Here is a 7480-nt window from a genome sequence, read left to right as displayed (position 1 = left end):
ACCCAACTGTTTAATAAATTGGTATACAGGGGGTCCCCGACTTAAGAACACCCGACTTACAGATGACCCCTAGCTACAAACGGACCTCTGGATGTCGGTAATTTATTGTACAAATCAGCTGTAACAGTTACTAAAGGTGTCTGTAATTAAGATTCATTGTTAATCCTGATTTTTATGACAACCCAAAAATTTTAAATTCCAATCGTCCCAAAGACCAAAAAACATTTGTCCGGAGATACAATTATAAAACATACACTTCCGACTTGCATACAAATTTAACTTGAGGACAAACCTACAGAACCGATCTTGTACGTAACCCGGGGACTGCCTGTACTTTGTGTGTTTGTTTTTTTTTTATTACCAGTTTTGTATTGGGTCTCAATGTGCCAGTCCCAACACTCAATGGGGCACATTTACTTACCTGGTCCTGTCGCGATCCCGCGGTGCGGTGTCCGACAAGGATTTGGGTCTGGCGCGATTAACTAAGGTCGTGCGTCCAATTTCCTACAGGTGTCGCTTCTGCTCCGGGGTCCGCCGGAGTTCACCTTCTTCTTCCTGGTGCATGTGAGTGCATGATCTCGTGACACATTTCGTTTTTTAAATTCCGTGTTTTTTCTGAATCCATCGGGTTGTCCGACGCCCCCACCCCCACCCCCATTTCTGTTGCGTGCAAGCCAGCGTGATGCGCCACAATCCTATCGCGTGCGCCAAAAACCCGGGGAAATTCAGCGCAAAATGGTGCAAAACGGAAATAATCGGGAAAATGCGGTCCATGGACCCTTAGTAAATGTGCCCCATTATCTCACATGACCTCGTCAGCCCTCCACATTGACCTCATACTGGTGTCTCTAACTTGGAAAAGGAATTAAAGAGGATTCTATAGACTTTGTCACATTCCAAGCCCCAAAAAGACCTTGATTAATTAGGAAGGAAGTAAATTGTCCCACGTCTTGGAACTGATGAGAAACTCCTAATATCCATAATATCATGATGCAAAACTGCTGATCCCTATAAGTGACTAACTTCAAATCTGCTTATTTATAAGAGGGAGGCGCTGGGGGAGATGGTAATAAAACATCCATATGACGGTTATTATTATTTTAATGTGATTTCCAATGTATTCAGTTATTTAGATAAGAGGACACTTAGTAAAATTAAAAAAGATGCGTAATATGATGACCCGGCCTAATTGAAAGGACTCATTGAAGAGTGTATTAATAGAGGCTTCAGGGATCGACTGGGTGATGGGTAAGGATGTCCTAAGATAAATTATTAACCCATTGTAATATAACTTCTAGATGTCCCTGAACAGGGATAAGACTGTATTGGGTGCACAAGGCAGCCATATTAGGCTTCACAGCCCATGTATGTCAAAGGGGTGCAACTATAGAGTGGAGATGGTGTTGTTGCACCTGGACCTAGGACCCTCAGGAAAACCATAAGGTGTCTATTAGAGATGAGCGAACACTAAAATGCTCGGGTACTCGTTATTCGAGACGAACTTTTCCCGATGCTCGAGTGCTCGTCTCGAATAACGAACCCCATTGAAGTCAATGGGAGACTCGAGCATTTTTCAAGGGGACCAAGGCTCTGCACAGGGAAGCTTGGCCAAACACCTGGGAACCTCAGAAAAGGATGGAAACACCACGGAAATGGACAGGAAACAGCAGGGGCAGCATGCATGGATGCCTCTGAGGCTGCTTAATCGCACCATTATGCCAAAATTATGGGCAACAGCATGGCCATGACAGAGTGACAGAATGAAGCTAGATAGCATCTAAAACATCTAATAATTGACCCTGACACTATAGGGGACGGCATGCAGAGGCAGCGGCAGCAGCGGCAGGCTAGAGAGTGGCATGGCGACATACCCTAAATGGACTCAGGCTTCAAACCAATGGGTGGCAGAGAGGAACCAAAGGAGGTGAGCAAGAAGCGCTCAAATAATATCGGTACATGATAAAAGTTTGCCAGTATATTTTGTGGATAACACAGCAGGGTGGCGACAAAGTTAACAACTTTGATGTGGAATCCATGAAAACAACCCAAATTTCTGCCTGACACACCTCGTTTGATAAAGGGACGATGTATGGAGGCAGCTATATGGACGACTTTTGGAGGTAGCAATGGAGACAACGTGTGGAGGCTGCTATGGAGACAATTTAATTTGGATAGTGCCTGTATGTGGCAGTCCCAAACATTTTTCAAACCAGAGGAGCAGGTAGGTGGCCCTCCAGTAAAATGGAATAGATTGAGTGCCTGTATGTGGCAGTCCCAAAAATGTTTCAAACCAGAGGAGCAGGTAGGTGGCCCTCCAGTAAAATGGAATAGATTGAGTGCCTGTATGTGGCAGTCCCAAAAATTCTTCAAACCAGAGGAGCAGGTAGGTGGCCCTGCAGTAAAATGGAATAGATTGAGTGCCTGTATGTGGCAGTCCCAAAAATGTTTCAAACCAGAGGAGCAGGTAGGTGGCCCTCCAGTAAAATGGAATAGATTGAGTGCCTGTATGTGGCAGTCCCAAAAATTCTTCAAACCAGAGGAGCAGGTAGGTGGCCCTGCAGTAAAATGGAATAGATTGAGTGCCTGTATGTGGCAGTCCCAAAAATGTTTCAAACCAGAGGAGCAGGTAGGTGGCCCTCCAGTAAAATGGAATAGATTGAGTGCCTGTATGTGGCAGTCCCAAAAATTGTTCAAACCAGAGGAGCAGGTAGGTGGCCCTCCAGTAAAATGGAATAGATTGAGTGCCTGTATGTGGCAGTCCCAAAAATTTTTTAAAACAGAGGACCGGGTAGGTGGCCCTCCAGAAAAATGGAATAGATTGAGTGCCTGTATGTGGCACTCACAAAAATTGTTTCAAACAGAGGACCGGGTAGGTGGCCCTCCAGAAAAATTAAATGCATGAAGTACTATAGCAAGAGCCAGTGGGCCCTGTCAAAAAATAGCCATTTTCCACTGCTTTACTGTACAAAGAGGAGGAGAAGGAGGAAAATGAGGAGGAGGAGGAGGAGTGGATCAATTATTCAGGTTGAGCTTCCTTCACCTGGTGGAGATTGGAAATTCTGAGAAATCCAGCCTTTATTCATTTTAATAAGCGTCAGCCTGTCAGCGCTGTCAGTCGACAGGCGTGTACGCTTATCGGTGATGATGCCACCAGCTGCACTGAAAACCCGCTCGGACAAGACGCTAGCGGCAGGGCAGGCAAGAACCTCCAAGGCGTACAGCGCCAGTTCGTGCCACATGTCCAGCTTTGAAACCCAGTAGTTGTAGGGAGCTGTGTGATCATTTAGGACGATGGTATGGTCAGCTACGTACTCCCTCACCATCTTTCTGTAAAGATCAGCCCTACTCTGCCGAGACTGGGGACAGGTGACAGTGTCTTGCTGGGGTGACATAAAGCTGGCAAAAGCCTTGTAAAGCGTACCCTTGCCAGTGCTGGACAAGCTGCCTGCTCGCCTACTCTCCCTCGCTACTTGTCCCGCAGAACTACGCACTCTGCCGCTAGCGCTGTCAGAAGGGAAATACTGTTTCAGCTTGTGCACCAGGGCCTGCTGGTATTCATGCATTCTCACACTCCTTTCCTCTGCAGGGATGAGAGTGGAAAGATTTTGCTTGTACCGTGGGTCCAGGAGAGTGAACACCCAGTAATCGGTGCTGGAATAAATTCTTTGAACGCGAGGGTCACGGGATAGGCAGCCTAGCATGAAATCTGCCATATGCGCCAGAGTACCAACGCGTAAGAATTCACTCCCCTCACTGGCCTGACTGTCCATTTCCTCCTCCTCCAACTCCTCCAACTCCTCTTCTTCTGCCCATACACGCTGAACAGTGAAGGACTCAACAATGGTCCCCTCTTGTGTCTCGCCAACATTCTCCTCCTCTTCCTCCTCATCCTCCTCCACCTCCACCTCCTCCGATATGCGCTGAGAAACAGACCTCAGGGTGCTTTGGCTATCAACAAGGGAATATTCTTCCCCCGTCTCTTGTGACGAGCGCAAAGCTTCCGACTTCATGCTGACCAGAGAGTTTTTCAACAGGCCAAGCAGCGGGATGGTGAGGCTGATGATGGCGGCATCGCCACTGACCATCTGTGTTGACTCCTCAAAGTTACTCAGCACCTGACAGATATCAGACATCCACGTCCACTCCTCATTGTAGACTTGAGGAAGCTGACTGACCTGACTACCAGTTCTGGTGGAAGTTGACATCTGGCAGTCTACAATCGCTCTGCGCTGCTGGTAAACTCTGGATAACATGGTCAGTGTTGAATTCCACCTCGTGGGCACGTCGCACAACAGTCGGTGAGCGGGCAGTTGGAGGCGGCGCTGCGCTGCCCTGAGAGTGGCAGCATCTGGGCTGGACTTCCTGAAATGCGCACAGATGCGGCGCACCTTCGTGAGCAAATCAGACAGATTGGGGTATGTCTTGAGGAAACGCTGCACTATCAGATTTAACACATGGGCCAGGCATGGCACATGTGTCAGTCTGCCGAGTTGCAGAGCCGCCACCAGGTTACGGCCGTTGTCACACACAACCATTCCCGGCTTGAGGTTCAGCGGTGCCAGCCACAGATCAGTCTGCGCCGTGATGCCCTGTAATAGCTCTTGGGCGGTGTGCCTTTTGTCGCCTAGGCTCAGCAGTTTGAGCACCGCCTGCTGTCGCTTAGCGACGGCACTGCTGCTGTGCCTAGAGCTACCGACTGATGGCGCCGTGCCCACGGATGGTAGTTCGGAGGAGGAGGTGGAGGAGGGGTGGGAGGAGGAGGAGGCATAGTAGGCCTGAAACACCTGGACCGAGGTAGGCCCCGCAATCCTTGGCGTCGGCAGTATATGAGCAGCCCCAGGGTCAGACTCGGTCCCAGCCTCCACCAAGTTAACCCAATGTGCCGTCAGCGATATATAGTGGCCCTGCCCGGCAGCACTCGTCCACGTGTCCGTGGTCAGGTGGACCTTGTCAGAAACGGCGTTGGTCAGGGCACGGATGATGTTGTCTGACACGTGCTGGTGCAGGGCTGGGACGGCACATCGGGAAAAGTAGTGGCGGCTGGGGACCGAATACCGAGGGGCGGCCGCCGCCATGAGGTGGCGAAAGGCCTCGGTCTCTACTAGCCTATAGGGCAGCATCTCCAGGCTAAGCAATCTGGAGATGTGCACATTAAGGGCTTGGGCGTGCGGGTGGGTTGCACTATATTTGCGTTTCCGCTCCAGCGTCTGGGGTATGGAGAGCTGAACGCTGGTGGATGCTGTGGAGGATCGTGGAGGCGACGATGGGGTTTTTGTGCCAGGGTCCTGGGCAGGGGGCTGACTAGCAGCTGACACAGGGGAAGGAGCAGTGGTGTGCACGGCCGGAGGTGAACGGGCTTGTTGCCACTGAGTGGGGTGCTTAGCATTCATATGCCTGCGCATACTGGTGGTAGTTAAGCTAGTAGTGGTGGAACCCCTGCTGAGCCTGGTTTGGCAAATGTTGCACACCACAGTCCGTCGGTCATCCGGTGTTTCCTTAAAGAACCTCCACACTTCTGAAGATCTAGCCCTCGCCGCAAGAGCCCTCACCACGGGAGCTTCACTAGTTGACAGTGGCGCTGATGCACCAGCTCTGGCCCTGCCTCTCCGTCTGGCCCCACCACTGCCTCTTCCAACCTGTTCAGGTCGAGGACTCTCCTCCGTCTCAGAAGCACTGTGTTCACCCGGCCTCTCAACCCAGCTTGGGTCTGTCACCTCATCATCCTCCGATCCCTCAGTCTGCTCCCCCCTCGGACTTCCTGCCCTGACAACAACTTCCCCACTGTCTGACAACCGTGTCTCCTCATCGTCGGACACCTCTTTACACACTTCCACTACGTCAAGAAGGTCATCATCACCCACAGACTGTGACTGGTGGAAAACCTGGGCATCGGAAAATTGCTCAGCAGCAACCGGACAAGTGGTTTGTGACTGTGGGAAGGGTCCAGAAAACAGTTCCTCAGAGTATGCCGGTTCAAATGGCAAATTTTCCTGGGAGGGGGCAGACTGGGGGGGAGGAGGCTGAGGTGCAGGAGCTGGAGGAGTGGGGATTTCGGTGACATGGGTGGACTGCGTGGAAGACTGACTGGTGGTGGACAAATTGCTCGAAGCATTGTCAGCAATCCACGACATCACCTGTTCGCACTGTTCTGGCCTCAACAGTGCTCTACCACGAGTCCCAGTAACTTCAGACATGAACCTAGGGAGTGTAGCTCTGCGGCGTTCCCCTGCTCCCTCATCAGCAGGTGGTGTCTCACCCCGCCCAGGACCACGGCCTCTGACCCCTGCAGTAGTTGGACGCCCACGTCCCCGCCCTCGTCCTCTACCCCTAGCCCTGGGGTTAAACATTTTTAAAATGAGAGTTATAACTTTTTTTTTTTTTTTACTTTTTTTTTGTTTTTTTTTGTGTTTTTTTGTGTTTTTTGTTTTTTTTTGTGTTTTTTGTTTTTTTTTGAGTTTTTAGAACCAAACAATCCTATCCTATTGCTATGGCTATTTTCTAGCCAAGTATCAAAGGAAGCACACTACTATGCCAGATGAGATGACACTGAGTTAGTGCCTAATAGAAATCCAACCCCTACTGAATTTTCCCACTTCAGCCTTTGCTATGGATATGTGCGCCACTAAGCGCAGAACACAGCGGTCGCAAGTCTCACTACAAATTGCTCAGAATTGGCAAGTACATGCACTGCAGAAACTACAGCCACCAGCAGATCAACCAGAAATCAAATATATAGAACGCTACTGTAGGCTTCAAGAAGCTATTTGTATTCTCCTATGGCTATTTTCTAGCCAAGTATCAAAGGAAGCACACTACTATGCCAGATGAGATGACACTGAGTTAGTGCCTAATAGAAATCCAACCCCTACTGAATTTTCCCACTTCGGCCTTTGCTATGGATATGTGCGCCACTAAGCGCAGAACACAGCGGTCGCAAGTCTCACTACAAATTGCTCAGAATTGGCAAGTACATGCACTGCAGAAACTAAAGCCACCAGCAGATCAACCAGAAATCAAATATATAGAACGCTACTGTAGGCTTCAAGAAGCTATTTGTATTCTCCTATGGCTATTTTCTAGCCAAGTATCAAAGGAAGCACACTACTATGCCAGATGAGATGACACTGAGTTAGTGCCTAATAGAAATCCAACCCCTACTGAATTTTCCCACTTCAGCCTTTGCTATGGATATGTGTGCCACTAAGCGCAGAACACAGCGGTCGCAAGTCTCACTACAAATTGCTCAGAATTGGCAAGTACATGCACTGCAGAAACTAAAGCCACCAGCAGATCAACCAGAAATCAAATATATAGAACGCTACTGTAGGCTTCAAGAAGCTATTTGTATTCTCCTATGGCTATTTTCTAGCCAAGTATCAAAGGAAGCACACTACTATGCCAGATGAGATGACACTGAGTTAGTGCCTAATAGAAATCCAACCCCTACTGAATTTTCCCACTTCGGCCTTTGCTATGGATA

The sequence above is a fragment of the Engystomops pustulosus genome, chromosome 9 (assembly GCF_040894005.1).
Source record: "Engystomops pustulosus chromosome 9, aEngPut4.maternal, whole genome shotgun sequence".
In the NCBI taxonomy this organism is placed as follows: Eukaryota; Metazoa; Chordata; class Amphibia; order Anura; family Leptodactylidae; genus Engystomops; species Engystomops pustulosus.
The sequence above is the reverse complement of the archived record's forward strand: the minus strand, read 5'-3'. Positions refer to the sequence as shown.